At 43.6% G+C, this 20,910-nt stretch overlaps 1 long non-coding RNA gene across 1 annotated transcript in view; it reads left to right on the top strand.

The window, feature by feature from the left end:
- LOC119979020 overlaps positions 1–19,732 on the top strand; it is a 186,324-nt gene extending 166,592 nt beyond the window's left edge. The window contains exons 2-3 of the long non-coding RNA XR_005463620.1: positions 14,123–14,205; positions 19,680–19,732. This is a non-coding gene — a long non-coding RNA (uncharacterized LOC119979020). The remainder of the gene's footprint in view (positions 1–14,122; positions 14,206–19,679) is intronic.
- Positions 19,733–20,910: the final 1,178 nt, after the last annotated feature.

The raw sequence follows: 20,910 nt of genomic DNA, 5'->3' as shown, positions 1-20,910 counted from the left end.
CGTCCAAATCGGGCCCCTAGATGCCCCAAACGGGCATCTGCCGCCCGTTTCACGAATGCAGCGACCAGGTGTGGTTGCTGCCATGGTGAAACGGGCGTGAAGGGCCGGCCGCTCGGCCCATCGGGCTCGGAGAATCGCCGTTCACCGTGAAAAACGGCGAGCGCCGATTTTTCCGAGCCGGGGGGGGGGGGGGGGTGGGGGCGGGGAGAGACTCGCTGGGGGCGCCAGGGGGGGTGTAAAAAATGTCGGGAGGCCCTCCCGCGATTCTCCCACGCCGCATGGGGAGCGGAGAATTCCGCCCTAAGTGTCTGAAATAAAAGTCCATACCTGGGTCGTGTGAAACCGCTTTGTCTGGAATTTGCACAATGGGTTATCCAGTTAAGAGTCGGGTGGAACTTTTGGGAGAAATGGCATGAATGTCCGAGAATTTGCCTTGTTTCTCCCCCAGTGATGTGGTGAGAGATTTAAAGAACCCCACAGAATTTCCATCATCCCTTATTTTAGCTTAGAAAGGTAACACGGTATTAAAGTTGCATGTGGTATAATTTTGACACAATAAAGATCCTCCCAGATATTTTAGGTGCAAAGGAACCCCTGAGTTAAAGGAAGATATCTTAAGCTGAAAAGCTGCTTTGGCCCATTTTTAGCAGCAGACGCCATCTTTAGAAAGAGGTTGAAGTCCACACTACGAATAGCTGCCCAGAGGGTTGTTAAAGAGCTGATTGAAAATAAAGTTTCCTATAATGCCCATTAAAGTGGCTGCATGGCACGTTAGTGGATAGTGCTTGACCTGACACCTTCCTGTAACAGCAATCGTTCATTGGGAGTAAATAATTTATTGCTGAGAATTTAGAATTTTTCACCTTTTACTGTTCACCTGCTGCACAATATTTCCGGCAAGCGGAGCTCTTCAGTCCAGGAAACAGGACTAAGTGTGGCCTTGGCGAGGCATTCCCTGCTGAAGCCCTGAATAGACCAGATGTCCGGTAGGTATTGTGGTATTTAAGGAGTTTGACTTCTTCTACTCAGTTAATTCTACTTCTGATTTTAACCCTCCCAATTTGTGGGAGACTTGTAAGGCCTATGCTCGGGGGCTGGTTATATTTTACATGGCGAACGAAAGGGTAAGAATGCTGGAGAGTTAGCGTCATTTGGACGTCTGTTTGGCTGATGCTGAGAAGTACAGGAGGGTCCCGAAAAGCAATTGTTGAAGGAGTTTCATGCAGCAAGGGTGGGTCTTGACTCGTTACTGATGCAGCAGGCCAAGAGAAGTATAAGGTTTGCAAATCAGAAACTGTCTGACTTTGAGAATAAGCTGAGTAAGTATTTGGCCTAATCTGACTCAGAAGAAGGCTGTCTCGAGGACTATTCCCTCTGTGGGGGGAGGTTAATGAAGACTGAGGAAATTAATGGGATTTTTAGGGATTGCTATGTTGAGTTATGCAAGTCTGATCAGTCTGGGGATGTGATGGCAGGCGTGGAACATTTTTTCTCTTCTCTTGGGCCATCTGTGGCTTCCGAGGATCAACACTTGGCCCTTAATGTCCCCATCTCTGAAGACGATGTGGCTGCGGCCATTAGGGAGCTTCATCCAGGTAAAGCCTCTGGACCTAATGGTTTTGGGTGTGATTTTTACAGAAAGTTTAAGGATCTGTTAATAGAGTCACTGGTGGCTGTGTGATGTTACTCTATTGAGGCAGAGCTGTTACCATCGACACTTCAGGAGGCCAGTATCTCCCCAATTTTGAAGACAGGTAAAGACCTGGAGGAACATGCCTCTTAGGAGCCAACCTCCCTTTTGAATGCCGATTTGAAATTGTGGTCCAAGGTACTGGTGAGACAGCTGGAGGGTACCCTTCCGACAATTGTTCGGGAGGACCAGACGAGGTTTATTAAGGGCAGATTATCCAGTAACAATGTTAGGAGATTGCTGAATGTTATGAGGACACTGGACAGACTGATGATCTCATTGGATGCAGAATAAGCCTTTGATCGGGTTAAATGGAATTATCTGGTGTACATGCTGCAGAGATTAGGATTGGGTGAGGGCTATGTTAAGTGGATTCAGGTTCTATACCAAAGGTCTGTGGCGGTGAGAAACACAAGACCATCGAACGGCACTCAGGTTACATAGGGGCCTCAGCGGGGGACGCACAGCCATGGCCGCACATAGCACCGTTTTCCGCATTGAGGAGCTCCGCTCTCGGATCTCTAAAGTGCAAGAGATTGGGACAACATTTTTCAATGGTGTTCTGATCTCTGGAGCCTCTGACATGACCCCGGACCTCTCCAAGACCCAACTCACTATGAGGGTGTCCCGGGGTCCCCTGGCCCTCTCGCACGCCCCCAACACCTGTGCACCACCAACCAGATCGCTGATGTGCGAAAAGTGCAAGCATGGCACCCTGGCAATGCTGACCTTGTATGTTGGCAGTGCCACTGCCAGATTGCAGTGCCACTTGGGCATTTTGGCAGTGGAAGGCTGGCACTGCCATGGTGCCAGACTGGCACTGCCAGGATGCCAGTGCCAGGTTGCCCATGTGGCACCAGCAGTGCCAGGGTGCCACCCTTCTCAAAGGGCATACACCTGGGGACCTCTGATTCCCTGGGAGACACAATGGTCCTGCCCACAATGGACAGGAGTTACATTGCAAGATGTTGCAAGCCAGGTAGATCCCAGGAGCAGAGTGTCCTGGCTTCTATCGACCATGTTGCATCGTGGCAAGTTGCTCTTTAGGCGAAGCATAGCCGTTAGATCGAGCCTGGTATTTTTTGTTACTGGAAACATGATTTTGGCATTCGAAAAAAAGTGTGGATTTCAGAGCTTTTTAATTTTCGGAATTTTGACTAAAGGAAATTCAATCTGTATTTACAACTTTAGAGACTTTACTTGTAATAAGGCAATCTTGCATCCTGACTCTATTTCCCCCGTGGAAACAATCCTGATTTCTGTGGCGCCTAAACAGTTGATCAGCAAATTTTATGAGACCTTATGTGTAGATCCTGGGCAGGATTCTCAGTCTCTCCAAACCCGTTTTCTGCTGCGGCTTGCCCCCATTGGCAGCGGGGTCTTCCGTCCCAGCAGCTGGCCAATGGGCTTTCGATTTGTGGCCACCCCCACGCCGTTGGAAAATACGCGGGCATGAATGCGCTCTCTCTGGCGAAGCGGAGGATCCCGCTGACAGAGACTCCACCCCCTGTGTTAGTACATTGGGTACTTTGCTGTCTTGGGAAAAAGACTTGGCAACTGAAATTGATGAGGAGACATGGGGCAGTATATGGGATTATGCCAGTAACATTTCTGTTTGTAATTGAATGAAGAAGACTCAATTAAAGATACTGCACTCTTTGCATATCACACCTAATCTTATCTCCAATGTGCCTAAAGTGACTGGTAGTCAAGGGTAATTATATACACTGCGAATGGACCTGTGTTAAAGTTCAATCCTCTTGGTCTGCTATAGTCAGAAAACTAGATAGGCAGCTGGATTCTCCATCAGTGGGATCCTCCACTTTGCTGGCAGTGCATTCACACCCGTGGATTTCCTGATGGTGTGGGGGTGCCCACAATCAAACCCCATTGGCCGGCTGCTAGGATGGAGGATCCCGCTGCCAGCAGGGGGGGTGCCTCACCAGACAACGGGTGTGGCGGAAAGGAGAATCCCGCCCGGGGTCTTTGCCAGAGCATTGAATTTAATCCCATGTTCCTAATTCTGGGTCTTCCAAATGGGAAAATTACTGTTGTTAATGAAAAATGGTTGTACAATATCCCAACTTTTGTAGCTCGCAAGAATAGCCTATGCTCCTGGGTCAGTGACAAATATCCATTAATCCGAAACTGGCATAAAATAGTTATGGAATGTATGCCTATATAATCCCTGATACTTATGCTCTATTCTAATTCCGATGCATTCCGTAAAGCATGGGACCCCTATCTTAAATTTATAGGCCCCACCTTATCTGACTTGCTCCTGTTGGGATTTCCGTAAACCATTCTTGGTCTCACAACACATAAAGGTACTTAAATGACCTTAGCCTCCTTTCCCCTTTAATCTGTATCTGTATTTGGATTGATCCAATATCAAAACTGGAATCGTTAGTTCCTGAAATCTAAACTTATCCTATCTTGGTTGTTCTTACGTTAGCAATAACTTTTGTTTTGTACTGTATCTGTTTTGTATTGATTACTATTTGTTTTTACTCTTTATTGCGATATTTGTAAAACACTAAAAAACCTAATAATAATGCACTTTAAAAAAAGAAAGAGAACATTCCATCACTGCCAACAGTAAAATAACACATACTTAAAAAGGAAGAAAAGCTAGAAGTTAATGAGGAATTAGGTAAAGATTTGAATTTTGCGCATAAATAATAAAATCTAATTTAGAGCAAAATTAAACAGCAATACTTTCAGCAGGATTTTATCGTAGCAAACTACCCTGTATTATATGATATCTATGATGATCTGATCAGAACCAAATTGTGAAATAAAATGAATGTGCTTTAAATAAAATACAACTTAGAGAAATGGAAAAGACCACAGGGGAGACAGGACTTGAACCAACCAACAAAACACTGAACGGAATGCCAGTTTGCCAGCTTGCTGCAGCCTCCTGGTCATTTTGGAACATGCCATTTTTGGATGGGAAACATAGTATTATGGTCACTATTACTGACATTTGATACCATATTTTATCAATGAGATTTTAAATTCCACATGTTGCCATGGTGGAATTTGAACCCGTGTTCCCAGAGCATTGACCTGGACCTTTGAATTCCTCCTTTAGGACATTACCACACACCATTTATCCTCAACTCCACTTTCCCGCCTTATCGCCATAACCCTTGATTCCCTTACTGATTAAAAATCTGTCCATCTCAGCCTTGAATATACTTAATGACCCAGCCTCTACAGCCCTCTGCAATAAGGAATTCCACACATTCAGTACCCTCTGAGAGAAGAAATTCCTCCCCATCTCTGTCTCAAACAGATGATTCCCTACTCTGAGAGTATGCCCTCTGGTCTTAGTTCTCATGAGCACAGTATAAATAAACAAATCCACAGCGTGCTTATGCAATCCCTTATGAGCGATTGGTGCCTTTATATCATTATAACATGGCAACACTACCTTGCCTGCTCGGGCTGCTGCTCTCTTACTGTTGTAGGGTTGCATTTTGATCTTCAACCTTGGGAGCCTTCTTTTTAAAAAAAAAATCCAATTAAGGGGCAATTTAGCATGTGCAATCCACCTACTCTGTATATGTAGTGATCTGCATATCTGTACGTACACAAGGGGTTAATGTATAGACATAACAATCAAGTACTCACTAGAGGGCAGCACTAGAGACAGGTATAAATAGACAGACTCAAGCCAAGATCCGCCTCTTCACAAGGACAGGGACTAGGGACCACAAGCAGACAAAGACAGCTCAGCATAGGTGTAGCTAATCATAAGTATTTCTTATTTAATCTTGTTCATGTAATATCTAGTTTAAGCATTGGAGAGAGAATGAACTCACAGTTAATTTGTCAACGTTACTCTATAAAGTATTTGCTCTAATTGGAAGACTACGAGTGTTAATCAACATAGAGTTAAAGATCATTCTGGAAGAAGCAAGTGAGTAACTTACATTGCACAAAGCAATACAACATTGCTATCAGAAATAGTAACATCATAGTATATCTTTGGGTTGTAGGGGTGAGACCCACGCAGACACAGGCAGAATGTGCAAACTCCACACGGACAGTGATAGTGACAATGGGCGGCACAGTAGCATAGTGGTTAGCACTGTGGATTCACAGCACCAGAGTCCCAGGTTCGATTCCCGGCTTGGGTCACTGTCTGTGTGGAGTCTACGCGTTCTCCCATGTCTGCGTGGGTTTCCTCCAGGTGCTCCATTTTCATCCCACAAGTCCCGAAAGGCGTGCTGTTAGGTGAATTGGATATTCTGAATTCTTCCTCAGTGTACCCGAACAGTCGCCTAAGTGTGGTGACTGGGGGATTTTCACAGTAACTTAATTGCAGTGTTAACATAAACTCTCTTGTGACAATAATAAATATTATCTGTATGATTATTATTATTATGACCTGGGTCCATGATCAAACACATGTCCTCGGCGCCGTGAGGTAGCAGTGCTAACCACTATGCCACCCGTAGCTGCCATTCTTAATTGGATGGTGAACATGAACCCTGGCCACTAGTTGGCCACCTAAACGCATAATTCTTTGATGCTGATGTGGGACCAGGAGGGGAAAATACACCTGACATGGGTCCTGACTCCAAAACAAAAGAAACCTGCCTCACCATTTCCAATATACATCTTATAATTAATTTGCATCATGTGTCAATTATTAGCTGTCAAATCTTATGGTGTTCCATTTTACAACGCATCACACTTCTCTGCTCAGCATCTCCTAAGCCTGTTCCAGATCCGATGCAAAGAAACGTAATGGGCACTGTTATGCAAAGCAAATCTAGCATTACTGTCATGTTCCAAGCCAAATTGAGCTCTAAGCAGTTTTGACACAGATAGCATGGCAATCTATTTATTATAACCACTTAAAAACTACTCAGCAAAATTCAAGCCACTGTTCAGTATTGTCTTCCTGTGGAATTCTATGTTTTTTTATTCCAATTATCTCAAAGCTGCCAAAAATCAATAGCACTGACACTTGGTGTGTTGCAGGATGGTGTACTGGATAAGCATTACAATGAAATGCTCAGCAAGTCACTGAATTATATAACAGCAAGCCACTGAATATCATTCTGCTGGATAAATTGATGAATGGGATAGTGGCTAGCTGCTGAATAGATTTCTGGGTAAATTTGTGAGAATTACTGGATGTTTTCCACATTTCTGATCAGATTTGCTTGCCGAGCTGTGTTTTCGGTCTATTTCTAAATGGCACTGAATGGTATACTTACACAAGTTCCGAAATAGAACATGGATAATGGACAGAACCACATTCTGGATGAGTTATGGAATGTAGTGTTGAAGTTGTGAAATAGGATATGTGTCACATCATGATAACTTGTTTTGTGATTCAATTGGTTGTGGCTCCACTGTGTGTGTGTGTGTGTGTGTGTTGATATATATGTGTGACATATTCAGTGGGGAGAGACCTTGCACAAAAGAGAATGAACAGCTCTGGGAAATACACAGCTAATGCCTGATTCAATCATGTTTGAACAAAGCTTTGTAATATATCTATGGTTTATCACTCTTCATGTGTGAACAAGAATCAAAAGTTTGTGCATCAACTCAAAATTCTTGCATGGCTAAACTTTTGCATGGCTTGAAATATGAAATTCACAAAATAAGCATGCTGTCAGTTACTTTCCCCTGCAATGTACACCCCTTTTCTCCTGAAAGTAGTGATTTCTTGTGTCTTCAAGCATCCAGCTTTATGTCTAAAAGCAGCCAGTGAACATTGGCAGACAGGTGAAAAAGGAATCACGGCTACAGTATCTCAGTCCCCAATCAAAACTTTACAGGAAAGATATTTTTTTCAACAACAATCTGACATCATTTGCTGCACATTCAGGTGAGGTAATGTGATTAAATAAATACTGGACGATGCAAGTTCCCGATTGTGGAAACATGGAGACGGTTAGGAAGAAGAAGATTCGCACAATACACATTCAGAAAACACTTAAAAGGATCAATTACGGGCAGCACAGTGGCACAGCGGTTAGCATTGCTGCCTACGGCGCTGAGGACTCGGGTTCGAATCCCGGCCCTGGGTCACTGTCCGTGTGGAGTTTGCACGTTCTCCCCGTGTCTGCGTGGGTTTCACCCCCACAACCCAAAGATGTGTACGATAGGTAGATTGGCCACTCTAAATTGCCCCTTAATTGGAAAAAATAATTGGGTACTCTAAATTTATTAAAAAAAAGATCAATTACTCTGAGTGCAAATACATCCTACATAGAATATGTACTCACTAGTCCCTTAAGATGTTGTTAGAATTTGCATGGAAATGCAACAGAAGAAGAAAGTGGAGCAGTTGCATTGATGCATCCTGATGTTTGCCTCATGACGTGATTGGACATACCCAGCTATGATTGCTTGGCTTTTATTAATTGGTGATGGAAAATCTTTCCATGTTCTGATAATTACTTGTGTCGAAGACATTTCTTCTAACCTCCCTCTATTATTCTGGGAATTGTGCTTGCTCGTGATTTGCCAGCCATATTTTGCAACTTGCTCATTCAGCGTCTTACCGCACTCCAACCTTTAACTTTTCCTGTTGCAGTGGGAAAAACAAAATAATCTGTCAAATCTTTCTTCGTAACCAGCACTCATATCTGAGACAATGTTCTCGTGAATCTTCATGGTACGCAGAGTGATACTGCACAAATGGAGGCTATTCTACTCATTGTTCCCGAGCTGGCTGGTCCATCAGTGGCACATACCATGTAGTTCACAATTTCCTGATGGACACTGCTAATGGGTAGATTCCCTGCTGCCAGTGAAAGTTGCAAAATTACCCCCAATATCCCATCTAACTCAGAATCCCATGAATATTTCAACTTCAGCATCACTGTCTTCCTTTCATATTCAGTGTTCTGAGATCATATCTGTCTCTCTTCTTTCTTAAGGCCAGAAATGACCTTAGAGCTGCTGCAAATCAATGGCCGCAACTTTTCTGGAGATAAGTGGCAAACAACATTTGTGCATGAAATCAGGACCAATTGCACAGTATTTCATTGAAGTTCCTGCAGCACGAAATGCAAGAAAATTCCTCGTCCTACAGTTTAGGGTTTACTTCTGTTTGCTGCTCCTTTTTTCCAAAATGCATTAATATTGGTCAACATTGAATTGCACTTGCCATCTACTTGCCCACTCTTATACTTGTCTATATTTATTTGCAATCTCTTCCATTATCCATTGCAGCTTGAAGTGCCTGTTTATTTGGAAGCAGAAACAAACTTTGTACCATTCCTCACCTGCAAATCGCTTGTATAAATTAAAACTTTTCAGAGTAAGAATTGTTAAGGCGCACTGTTCAGAAATACTCTCATCACGGCTTCAGTTATGGATCAAGAGTCTTAGAATTTTAGATTTAGAACAGTACAGCACAGAACAGGCCCTTCGGCCCTCGATGTTGTGCCGAGCAATGATCAACCTACTCAAACTCACGTATCCACCCTATACCCGTAACCCAACAACTCCCCCTTAATCTTACTTTTTAGGACACTACGGGCAATTTAGCATGGTCAATCCACCTAACCCACACATCTTTGGACTGTGGGAGGAAACCGGAGCACCCGGAGGAAACCCACGCACACACGGGGAGGACGTGCAGACTCCGCACAGACAGTGACCCAGCCGGGAACCGAATCTGGGACCCTGGAGCTGTGAAGCATTGATGCTAACCACTATGCTACCGTGCTGCCCATTCTTCTCATTCTTTTCAGGTGAATTTGTAAATGAATAATTTGAAGGTTTTACAATTGTAATAATGTGGCCAAACTTTTCGTGCTCGTCAAGGTGACAGCTTCAGTGCTGAAGATGAATCCTTTCTTCATTTATGACATGCTGAGGCTGGGATTTTCTGGCCCCGTTGTGGCAGGGTCCCCCAAGGGTGAGCCTGCCAAAGGTCCATTGACCTCGACGAGACCAGAAGATCCCACCAGTGGAAAGGGTCGGAAAATTCCAGCCTGTCAGTGTCTGCATCAAGCACTCTCAAATCAGGCCGTATGTGTAATAAAACTATTGTGACTTAACATCAATGCTCTAGTTTGGATTTCCCAGTGAATATATAAGGAAACATGCAATTTTCTGGGTTAGATTTAAACAGATCTAAAAGGGCACTAAATCTAACCCACTACATCACCATATACCTTAGATTCAATCCTTGACCAAATTGTTTTACAGATTTCAAGAATTCCGAATGAGTATCGCTAACAATGTCTTCCTAACATCAACAAACACATCTATCAGTTTTCACAGAGAAACAAAACTCCTTTCAGTAATTAATATTACTTGCAAGGGTGTGGAATAAGTTGCTTTAAATTTACTCCTGTATTTGCTGGATTAAAAAACTGTGTCAAATTATTTTTGGCCTATTTTATGTATAAGACTGTAGGCAGGATTGTCACATCCCCCCTGCGGCACGTTTGGTGGAGGTTGGGAGCGGTGAACTGGTGGGAGCCGAAAAGTTGCAAACCTGCTGACATAAAATCACATTGCAATTCTCTCAATGGCGGGTCATCAGAGGTTGCACTTTCCGCTGGCAGGTGGTGCAAATGCCATTTGCATCTGATGAATGCTCATTAAAACAGCTGCCTGCAGGTGAGCCATCAGGCTTTCCAATCTTGCATCACATCAATGGGAAATCACATTGGGATCACACCTGACTGCTAAAGATTGGCAGCACAAGGTGGCTCTCAGTTTGCCAGAGACTTTGAGGTGAGTGCAACGCTGCTCCTGAAGCTCTGTACACCACTCTACCAGAGTAGACTGGATCTTGGCCTCCACCTCCATGCCAAGCTGGACTTCAAGGAGAGAACCGTGCTGCTGGATCCATGGATCCTTCAGTGTCACCAAGTTGGATCAGTACTGCACCTGAGGGTAGGGAATAGAGTGTCTCCTTCTCTCCTGGTGCCACACAATAGCACCTATCTGGACAGCACGGTGCTCCTGGGACTCATAAGAACATGAGAACTAGGAGCAGGAGTAGGCCATCTGGCCCCTTGAGCCTGCTCCGCCATCCAATGAGATCATGGCTGATCTTTTATGGACTCAGCTCCACTTTCCGACCCGAACACCATAACCCTTAATCCCTTTATTCTTCAAAAAACTATCTATCTCTATCTTAAAAACATTTAACGAAGGAGCCTCAACTGCTTCACTGGGCAAGGAATTCCATAGATTCACAACCCTTTGGGTGAAGAAGTTCCTCCTAAACTCAGTCCTAAATCTACTTCCCCTTATTTTGAGGCTATGCCCTCTAGTTCTGCTTTCACCCGCCAGTGGAAACAACCTGCCCACATCTATCCTATCTATTCCCTTCATAATTTTATATGTTTTTATAAGATCCCCCCTCATCCTTCTAAATTCCAATGAGTACAGTCCCAGTCTATTCATGTAACCAATGCAACAAATGTCCGAAGTTCGACCAGGAGTGGCATGCAAGGGGAGACATTTGGGGGGTTGGGGTTCTGATGGTCTGACAGAGACATGGAGGGCAATATGAAAGGAGGACAGTGCAAGGTGGGGTGGGGGGGGGGAGGAGGAGGGAGAAGAATGAGGGCTTATGATGACAGGCAGAGCGACAAGAAGGTGGACTTAGAAGATGAACAATGGAAGATAGAAGGAAGACTGAGGGGAGGGAAGCTGGATCCCTACAACGCTGCATGAAAATATTACAAACAAGGGAGTCAAAGGGACGTCACATTGATTACTGGAAGTGGATGCACAAAGACTCCAGAGACTGTGGGTAGATGCCCAAGAGGGGCATGGGTGCCTCACAGGTGATGAGGTTGGGAGAGGGGGCGGTTGAATCGAGGAACAGACTTCTTACTGAGGCTGCTATCCTATTCCCTCTGGGTTCCCGACTTCCTGTACCATCTGGTGAAGACAGGTGGGCTGGAGAGAGTGACGGGAGTGTGCTGGACTCAGATTCAAATATGGCACTGAGAGCTGTGAACCCGTTAGCTGAAGGTGTGCAGCTGAATGAGCTGCCAACCCGCCAGGTGAGTTGGAGGGAACTCGCTTGTGCATAATTAATGAGGTTCCAAGAGCTGAATCCGGTGCTGCAACCCACAATTCTGGCCAATGGGACAGATACCACTGGAGCCATCCACACTTAATCTCAAAATAATAGAATGCTGCCCTTTACGTGGCCTGCGCAAAGTGTCGTTGCCTCTCCACTAACTTACATACTGAACATTTCATAGTTCATTTTGAAGTGTCAATAGCCCAACTGGTCTTTGCCTGTCCCTCATTTTCAGTTGTATTGTCGCGCAGTGCTCCTCTTACATGTTGCAGCAGGATACAAATTAATTCAGATGGAAACTTCTGGATATGAATTCTTGATATCGACCTGAGTATTGCGAAGATAGAAGGGAGTTAGTTCACTGAACAGAAAGAAAGAGGTGAAAATGAGGGACTGGTCTAACTGACAGAAGCTAACTTGCCTGTTTCCTCAGATGGAAAATTGTGAGACCCTGTTTATTGCACTGTGAAATTCAACTCTATTTGATGAACAATTCCAGTTAATTGTGAACAATAACCTTCTATTTTGTTCTTTCTGGATCAAACGGAAGAGGAATATCTAATAGACGTTGGTTGCATTTATTCTTCTTGCTATCCAATTATATAGGTCAGAGACAAATGGCGAGCTCTGTGGGCTGCTTCTCATGTAAAACCTTTTCTTCACAGATGTGCTATAAAAGAGTGTTGGAATCATTAAGGATTTGACATCCACATTTTTGGAATGGTTTTAAAGTACTGGTTAAAAATCAAACGACTGGCGGCATTCTACTGATCCATTTTGCTTCCATTATTTCATTCCTTAATAAAATCCAGCCAGTGATTTGATGAAAGCTGTCAGTATGTTATTTCCCGCTGGTTTCAGCGAGGTTACAGATTTAAGCCACACTCAAGGGCATGTGTCACTAGTTATTTCCATATGGAACATAGAACATACAGTGCAGAAGGAGGCCATTCGGCCCATCGAGTCTACACCAACCCACTTAAGCCCTCACTTCCACCCTATCCCCGTAACCCAATAACCCCTCCTAACCTGTTTTGGTCACGAAGGGCAATTTACCATGGCCAATACACCTAACCTGCACGTCTTTGGACTGTGGGAGGAAACTGGAGCACCCGGAGGAAACCCACGCAGACACGGGGAGAACTTGCAGACTCAGCACAGACGGTGACAGAGCGGGGAATCGAACCTAGGACCCTGGTGCTGTGAAGCCACAGTGCTAATCACTTGTGCTGCCACACTGGTTATCAGGTAGTGTGCTAAATCCGATCTACTGAGTAGAGGGACGGGTTTTGGTTCTTAGTAAACACTTGCTTGTCGACAGAAGCTGACGAGTGAAAGAAATCCCAACTTGCAACAGTGACATCTTGCCTTCTTGGCTGAGGAACCAGCACAGGCAGACGTGACTGGAAGGAAAGTTACGGAAGTTACGGGGGGGAAAGGAAGCGGAAGAACTGTCAGTGAACGGTTCCCTTCATTGAAAACCACATTTTCAATAATGATTCAACGCTCATTAGATAGAACTTAAAAATGAAAATTAACCTCCCACGATCAAAGTTATTTTTCTATCTCCCATTTGGTCTTCTGTGCCAGATTTCGAAGATTAGACACACAACTTGCTAGGCTTCTGTGCATTGTGCCTAAGAAATGTCAGCATTAAGAGCTTCACGGAAACGACCTGGGCTCTCTTGCTGTGCAGTTTTCCTGCCGTTCTGACAAGGGGGTGCCATTTCCCACCGGAAATAGTTCCTTGTCAGCTCAGCTGGGTTTGGGAATCAGAGAGATGAATTGTATCCTGCCGCTCAATGAAAAGGTTCAGTATAATACTAATGTGCCATTGGGCCATTATATTTCATTCTTCAACTTAACTACAGATAATATAGTATTAATTAATTGAAATCCATCAGGGGAAAAAAGACCTGATTAGTGCAGTCAGGATGAAGCTTGAGAGAATATCCACCTAGACATTTGTAAAATCACACTCTCCAATCAATTCAAATAATTTCAATTTATATTATTACACAGATTCCATTAAATAGTAATTATGAAAAAAAATCCTCAAATCAAAAGCAATTTAAATTGCTCCAGATAATGTGGAATGGGTACTTAACTGGACCTATTTTTGCTCTACTCACATATTATTCTGTTCCATACAATTATTAAATCAGTTAGACATCTTCATTTGGATAGGAATCCAGCAGAGTTTATATTCAAGATTGCCAATGATCTTCCTTTTGAAAATCACATATTCAAACTTTTGCACATACACCAATGAATGGATGTTTACAAAATGGATCTCTGGAGATGTGTCTGCTCAGTAGATCAACATGATATTGGAAATAATAACAAACTTGTCTGCAAATTGTGTTATGAAGTATAAACCTCCCTTCTGTTTACAGAGCATATAAATGTGGTTCTGGGAAGATGATTCTTCTGATCTGCATTGACATCCCATTCAACCAAACTCTCCAGAATTGCAAAGGTAAGATTTTTTTACTGAATGAACTTCAGCAATTCCGAATGACTGCATTTGAATTGTCAAGTCTAGAGGTTAGAAAGGTACAGAAAAGGGTTTCAGTAGCTGGTGAGCTCAGCCAAGTCAATAGTTGGAAGGTGCTGCGCGGTTGGAAATATGAGTTCTTAGCAATGGTGGTGCAGATATGTGGATACTCCTTGAAGCAAGAATTTGGGAAACAACTGTTCAAAGATGAGAAAAATTGGAGGTTGGAGATGGGACAGTAGTTTCAACGATAGGCGGGGGGGGGGGGGGGGGGGGCAGTCAAGGGTTGGGTTTTTGAGGAGAGAGGTTGTGTCAGGAGATTTGAAGGGGAGACGATCAACAACTGAAAGAAGAAACTTTGAACAATATTAGTTAACATGGGAACCAGGTAAGGCATTTGGATGATCAGCAATTTAATGGGAGTAGAGTTCAGGGAGAAGGATGGGTCAATATGAGCTCCAAGATGGCATAAGGGGAGATAGAAGAGAATACAGAGAAAGGTGAGAGATCGGGTCTAAGGCAAGAGGACGGGAGAGAAGTGACAAAAGCAGCTGCTGGTTTCCAATATAGTGACAAAGAGGTCTATGGGGTTCCTCACTAACGAGATCAGTGGGCAAGAGACAAGGTAAAGGAATTTGAGAAAGCAGTTTTCAATGGTGATAAGAAAAACCAAGGGGTTACCGTTGCCTTCCGTGATCAGCCTTGAATAAGAACCAGTTTTTGCGAATGAGTGCAGGATTTGATCACATTCTACGTGATCCAATCAGGTTTCTGGAATGGCTAAAGCAGTCATTCACCGTAACCATTCAAATTTGTGTCTCTTGGACTTAAGAAAGTGGACATGAAGTGGACGTTGGGGGGAATGGTCAGGGTGATAGAGAAAATATAATGGTTTAGTGGGGCTAGGGTGTCAAAGAAAGAGGTGATGGTTAAGTTGAGCAAATGAGTATCTGCAGAAATGTCATAGGTGAGATTTAACGCCTGTTTTGGGCACCTGCAACACCGAGAAAGACCCCACTATTAAAAGGGATTCCTTTTAGTTCTGGCCTCAGTCGATAACTTCCCACCAAGGCCACACTTATCTCTCGTCCTGCACTGACAAGCTGAGCCATTTTTAAATATTGCCCTGATCTTTGACCCCCTCCTCAGCCACCACACCGCAGTGGCAGTGCCAACCAGGTGGTAGTGCAAAGGTACAAGGCTGGCAGTTTCATGGTGCCAAAGTGAAAACGGGAGTGCCCTGTCCTGCCAAGAGCCCAGCCACCCGGGGGTCTCTGATGGCCTGGGAGACCCCACCGTGTCCATGTTTGTGTGGACCAGTGCTATTCGGCACCATAGAGAGGTCTCCCAGGTGCGATCGTTTCTTCCAGGGCCTTGGGATAATCAGATCTCGTTAGATCTCACAAAACCTTCAGAGCTACCATAAATCTTGTGACAGCCATCTCGCGAGATTTAATGGCCTCGTGGAGACAGAGCTGGGCGCAACGAGGCAGTTCGATCGCACCCACAGTGAACAGAGTACTAGGTAGTTGAGATTTTTAAAGAACAGCAAATTGAGAGAATTGGACCAGAGGCACTTGTATCTGATGTTATAATTGTTATATTGCACTTTGTGGTAATATGTTGTTATTCTTTGCCGTTTGATCCAGAATGGTCTGATGAGTTGATGATAAAGAAACCATCAATCTTTAGATTGAAGCAAAACTAATTTATTGAATCATGATGAATTAAATACAGTTTGCACACTCTACAGAGCTATAACTACTAGCTAAGTAAGATTGAATCTGTTAAACAATAATCTCTAAATTAGTAGTAACTAATGATGTCCTCATGCTAACTCTCTCTAATCTAAACTACTCCCCGTGCTGTGATCAATACTTCTCCTCTGCTAGCACCTAACTACCCAAGATTCCCCGAGGTCTGACATTTATACTGGGAATTGGTGATGCCCTCTATTGTTTGTATTGTATTGAATTATTATTCATGGTAATTCATGAAGACCCCGCTTTCTCAACCTTGCCCCTCACTAAAGGTATGGTGATCCTCAGGTTAAATCACCAGCAGCCAGCTCTCCCCCTAAAAGGGGAAAGCCGCTTATGGTCATCTGGGACTTTGGCCACTTTACCTATAATATTAAAGAACCAGGCAGAATATACATGAAATGTCTGTTAATTATTTGGAAAATACCCAAAAATAAAGCGGCAAATAAAGGGAACAAAGAAAAATAAATCTGGGTCGTACAGGTGTAGGATTTTACAATAGTGTAGATCAGGGGTGGGCAAACTACGGCCCGCGGGCCGTATGCGGCCCGACAAAGGTTTTTATGCGGCCCGCCAATGAGGTGCCCGGAATCATAACCGGCATTTTTGAAAAGCCGCCGGGGAAAAGCCGCTGAAGTAAATGCGCTTATTCAATAAGCGCATTTACTTCAGCGGCTTTTCCCCGGCGGCTTTTCAAAAATGCCGGTTATGATTCCGGGCACCTCATTGGCGGGCCGCATAAAAACGCGCGTAGTGGGGTGGATGAGTGGGGCTGTCTCATTGGTCGGTTTAGTTGGGTGTGCGACCAATAGGAGTCCAGGTTACAAACAATAAGCCTTATTATTGTTTGTAACCTGGACTCCTATTGGTCGCACACCCAACTAAACCGACCAATAAGGCAGCCCCAGTCATCCACCCCAATACGCGCGTTTTTATCGTTGACTCGGCTAGGCTGTGCTTCTGTCAGTGTTAAGGATCAACACAAGCAACTTGACACCTGATTTCAACAAACTGGTAAATGACTGCAGTCAGATGGATCATTCTCATTGACATTGTTCTGTTACTTACTGAGTTACTTTGTTTTTCAAATAAATGTGCTTTTTTTTTCTTTAAAGACCTTTTATTTTGGCTATTTAAAATATTAATTATTTTACTTAATATACTATGCGGCCCTTTAAAATTGTGAATTTCTGAATGTGGCCCTTGCACGGAAAAGTTTGCCCACCCCTGGTGTAGATGAACTCCAAATTAATGGAGCAACAATAGTTTGTTAGTCAATGGCTCAGAAGGATAATGAATGAAAAAGAATGACTGGATAATAACGCAAGCAGCTGCATGACAGTCCTAATTTGATGAATTTAATTAGACAACACTGAGCAAAATTTGCTTTTTATGGTGCTCCAGGTTTTAAAAGAGCGCTCATGGTTTGAAAGCAGACATTAAGCTAAGAATCGGTTCAGTAATTACTCTTCAATTAGTTGAAATTGAAACTTGACGGCAATTTCATTTCGCTGTGGAGGAACATGTCTTCACTTCTTTGGCATAACTGCAGATTTGTTGACGGAAACGGAATGAATTACTTCAAGGCTTTTAGATCAAGCCTAGAAATCTTTAGTTCAGCATGTTAAGACAACTTGTCATCGGATACAAGCATATGAATAACAAAGTTCATTTGAAGTTCCTCTGCACCACTGAAATCAACCATTTAAATTGTCCTCCAAATTGTCACAAAGGAAGACACGAGGAACATGCCTTTCCTAAGCAAAAATAAGCAATCAATAACTTTGATATGAATGATGCGGGATGCTCAGGGTTAAAGTGTCAGGCCAAACAAATTGTCTATGGCAGCTGATATTTCTGCCAGAATATGAAAAAGATTAAAGGAGATTTGTGAGACATTAAAAAGATTTTGAAGTGGCCACTGGACATTGTATAGCACGAGTACTTTGAAATAGGCTTACAAAGTGCTTACATGTTAAATGTATGGGCCATTAAAAACAGGCACAGGAAATTCAGATCTGTTAACCTTATTCAATTCCATTGAAAACAATGGAATCAATTATGAATAAAATCAAGAATTATCAGCACAATAAAAACAAAATCAACATTTGATTCAAATGGGCAAGATTTCATCAGACTAGTCTCCTTGGCTTCTTCATGGGAAGCGACAGCCCAATAGTGGAATAGGTGGAGGGCTGAATGCCACTTATTCCCCTTATGTTACTAAGCATGGGTGATAGGGCACCTAGTGGGGTGGATTGGGGAAAGAGCCAAAGGACCCGTGGCCCTACGTTCACAGTGGGCAGTCAGCGGCATGCGCAGTTGCATGGCTGCCTTGCAGGCTGTGGTAATGGTGTTCCAAACCCGTTTAGAACATAGAATATAGAACATACAGTGCAGAAGGAGGCCATTTGGCCCATCGAGTCTGCACCAACCTACTTAAGCCCTCACTTCCACCCTATCCCCGTAACCCAATAACCCTTCCTAACCATTTTGGACACTAAGGCAATTTAGCATGGCCAATCCACCTAGTCTTTGGACTGTGGGAGGAAACCGGAGCACCCGGAGGAAACCCACCCACACACGGGGAAACATGCAGACTCCGCACAGACAGTGACCCAGGAGGGAATCGAACCTGGGACCCTGGCGCTGTGAAGCCACAGTGCTATTCACTTGTGCTACCGTGCTGCCCACGAGTTAACCGGAGCCCACAGCCCACCTCCACGCTACTCACCCCGGCCCTGGCAGAAGCCCGCCCCGGCCAGCAACAAAACTGTCAGCAAACTATGGAAATGTTGGACACTTCTGTACCCCCTCTCACTCCCTCAGCAGCCACGGCACCTGTTTCATGATTTTTAAAAGCACAAGTGAACCTCGCCATCAGGAATTTGGCCCATTGGAGGCGGAGAATCGTGGAGGCCCTGGAGAATACCGGGCTGGACCCACTAATGCTTTGCCAGTGACATTTACTACAGGTGCATTCTGGAATGCATTGACGCCACTGTCTAGGCGACGGAGATTTGCGATTTGCTATGAAATCGGCACTGGCTGTTATTTCAGCCTCAGAACCGATTCTCCGCCCAATCGCGTTTCCCAATTCCGGTGTCGGCCGATAGAGAATCCTGCCCCTGCTGTCTTCAGCCTTTAAAGAAAGATCACCCTGAGAGGTGATCCAATATATTGGTTTACGAGATTTAAGTTCCTGTCTCAGAGACCATTCTGATTGAGCTATATCACTGCTCCTTCCAGTCAAGGTTCAAGGCAGCAGCTAATACTTTTTCAAGGACAATTAGGGATGCACAATAAATACTGGCCTTGCCATGAACAATCACACTCCATGAATTATCTAAAAACAAGTAAATCTAAACTATTTTCAGCTAAATTATGAGAAACGGTGATGGGGAGAATGGTCTAAACTGCGAAAAAGCAAATTTGAGGCTGATATCAGGAAATCCCTCTTCATACAATGAGTGGTCAATATTTGGAATGGCTTTCCAGACAGATGGAGCGTGAAGGCAAAAGCCTTAAATAAGCAAATAGAGCAGTAGAGGCACTTTGAACCATTCCTGGATGGGTGAACTCAGATTAGTGGAATGCCCTTCCTCATCCAGTTCTCTTAAACCCAGTTTCCTACAAACATTATGAGATAGCATAAAACTCGATTATGAGTTAAAGTTTCACATTTCCTCTTTACAGGACCGCAAACAGCCAAACTTCCCACTGGAACCAAACCTGCACTGGGAGTACAAAAGGTACCTTATGGTTCTCTGAACATTTCTACCGTCTTCACAAGAGAGGCCGAAAATACTTGTGCCTTCTCTGATTATTTGGTTGTATTTATTTTTCAAATTGATTTAAAAAAAACACGAGACTAGGAGCTTTAATACTGAAAAATATTGAAAATGCTGAAAGTGGGATTATTTATGATATACATCAACACCTGACATATTGCTTGAAGACCGAGACTGCAAAATATGGTTGCATAGCGCCCAGATGTTCATACTGCTCCAGCTTGTAAGTGGCATCCATGCTATACATGCACACTTATAGTGCAAGCTGCACTGAAATTGGTAGGTTGTTAACGTTGGAGTTAGGATCATGGGCTGGAAGGACGTAGAGAAGACAGATTGTGATATCAGTCAGTGGGTAACGCAAAATTAACTCTACCAATGTCATTTTTAACATTGGTTCCTCAACACAACACCCTCTCTTAATCTTGCACAGCCTAACATTTGTTCAACAGCAGGAAGGGACCAGCAGTGTTATTTAAAGGACTCATCAACAAGTCTTAAAATGGACATAACCCGAAACATCTCATTCAAAGGCTAGGTTCTGAGTAAAAAGACCCCTCTTCCTCGTGAGTGCTGAGGTTCTTGGCAAAGACACACACTCCATTTATGGAAATGCATTGTCCCAGGATGTGGGACAGTCTCAAGTCTGGATGGCAGATGTTGGCAATAAGTCCTGTCCTTTTGCACATTGAGAGGTAGACTGTTATTACGATCGCTGACAGAACCCAACAGTGGCCAAGATATTGGACCGAAACCCCAATCATTTATTTTGTAACACTGCAGAAAGAACACCTTTCTCCAGGAGTGATTGTTCAAAGAAATAGGGATTTGGTGTTTTTAAAATAAAACTTTATTAACACAGTAATAAAATCTTTAACCTCACATCCAAAAATAGCTTATATTTACTCCCTTAAACGATATTACAAAATACAGTAAATACAATACCCTTAATTACTTTTTCCTTTTTAAAAACATACAACTCTCAATCCATCCCAAAAACCACAGACACAGAGTAATACTTGCTTCCCAGAAGAGATTTGGCTCCTGTTAGACCCCTGCAGACTCTGGGTGATTGTCTTCAAAAATCAGTTTCAACTGGTTTGTTTTATCTTTGCCCTTGTCCTCTGACAAGTCTG

The sequence above is a fragment of the Scyliorhinus canicula genome, chromosome 15 (genome assembly GCF_902713615.1).
Source record: "Scyliorhinus canicula chromosome 15, sScyCan1.1, whole genome shotgun sequence".
Taxonomy (NCBI): Eukaryota; Metazoa; Chordata; class Chondrichthyes; order Carcharhiniformes; family Scyliorhinidae; genus Scyliorhinus; species Scyliorhinus canicula.
The sequence above is the reverse complement of the archived record's forward strand: the minus strand, read 5'-3'. Positions and strand labels throughout refer to the sequence as shown.